Here is a 1,390-nt window from a genome sequence, read left to right as displayed (position 1 = left end):
CAAAATGTTGCCCAAACCATGCTGGCCTTCTCTTGCTGTGCAACCCTGTCTTTCTTGATCATAGAATGTAGATTGTAAATCTTGTGAGCAAATTTTATTTCTGAATATTTGTGCAGCTCCTAGTATGTTCACTACATTATATAAATGTTTAATAAAAGTAGGAGCAATTCTTTTAAGTTGAAAGCTAACTTTTTTTTAACAAGGGGAGTTTACATATGTATCTTTACTTCTGTTTTCAAAACATAGTACTTGCTATAAGTCTTCTTGTCCACAGCGAATAGACCATTGTTCATGGCCGTAGCCAGGATTTGGAAGGTTGGGGGGCCTATAAATGTTTCAAGGAGCACTAAGTGGCCCCACCCCATAGCCTTCCCTCCCACCCCCTTAAAATAAAACTACCCTACATGATTTGGGTGATGGGGAAGGGAGGGCAGCAGCTACTAGAGCACTGACTGAACTTGGCAGACGCTGCAGAGGAAAACTAACAAGTATTTTTCCTTGGCTTACGAAGTGGGGGGAACCCCCACCCCACCCCTTAAAGCCAAGGAAAAATGGTGATTCCCCTCTTCTGCACTGGCTGAACTCGGCCGGGGCTGCAGAGGGAAACTGACAATTGTTTTTCCTTGGCTTTAACGAGTGGGGGGAGTCCCCCCCCCTTTAAAGTCATGGAAAAAAGGGTGATTCCCCTCTCCTGCACTGGCTGAACTCAGCCAGGGCTGAAGAGGAAAACTCACAAGTGTGTTTCCTTGGCTTTAAGGGATGGGGGGAGTCCCCCCCCCCTTAAAGTCAAGGAAAAAAGGGTGATTCCCCTCTCCTGCACTGGCTGAACTTGGCCGAGCTGCAGAGGGAAACTGGCAAGTGTTTTTCCTTGGCTTTAAGGGGTGGGGGGAGTTCCCCCACCCCTTAAAGCCAAGGAAAAATGGTGATTCCTCTTTCCAGCACTAGCAGCAGAACTCCACAAGCTGGGCCTGGTGGCAGGGAAAGAAGGGACTGCCCTCCCTTCCCAGCCACTCAAATAGCTCGCTCAGGCTGATGGGCAGCAGAAGCAGTCCCAGCCTTCCCGGCCAGTTAAAGGGCCCATAGATCAGCTGATCAGCGGGTGTTTTATCTGGCTGGGGGATGCTTCTGCCACCCCCACATAGGATTTGAGTGCCAGGGAAGGGAGGGTGGTGGAAAGGAGACCAGAGGCCCTGGGGGCTGATGGGGGCCCAAAGTTAGGGGGCCTTGTCCAGAAGTGGGGGGGGCTGTGCTCCCACAGGCCCTCTCGTAGCTATCCGCCTGCCATTGTTACACTTACACACTTTTTTAAATACAAGAGGAACATGTGGTGATTAGATACCACAGGGACATCTGTTTGCAAGCATTCTTCTTTCTAATGACAGCAACTGTA

At 49.6% G+C, this 1,390-nt stretch overlaps 1 non-coding gene across 1 annotated transcript; it reads right to left on the bottom strand.

Moving 5' to 3' along the window:
* Window positions 1-857: 857 nt before the first annotated feature.
* LOC132577695 (small Cajal body-specific RNA 11) lies at window positions 858-988 on the bottom strand. Its single transcript, XR_009555849.1, has one exon. It is a non-coding gene; the product is annotated as a small Cajal body-specific RNA 11 (non-coding RNA).
* Window positions 989-1,390: the final 402 nt, after the last annotated feature.

Source organism: Heteronotia binoei, chromosome 9 (assembly GCF_032191835.1).
Source record: "Heteronotia binoei isolate CCM8104 ecotype False Entrance Well chromosome 9, APGP_CSIRO_Hbin_v1, whole genome shotgun sequence".
In the NCBI taxonomy this organism is placed as follows: Eukaryota; Metazoa; Chordata; class Lepidosauria; order Squamata; family Gekkonidae; genus Heteronotia; species Heteronotia binoei.
This window is presented reverse-complemented; position numbering and strand designations above follow the sequence as displayed.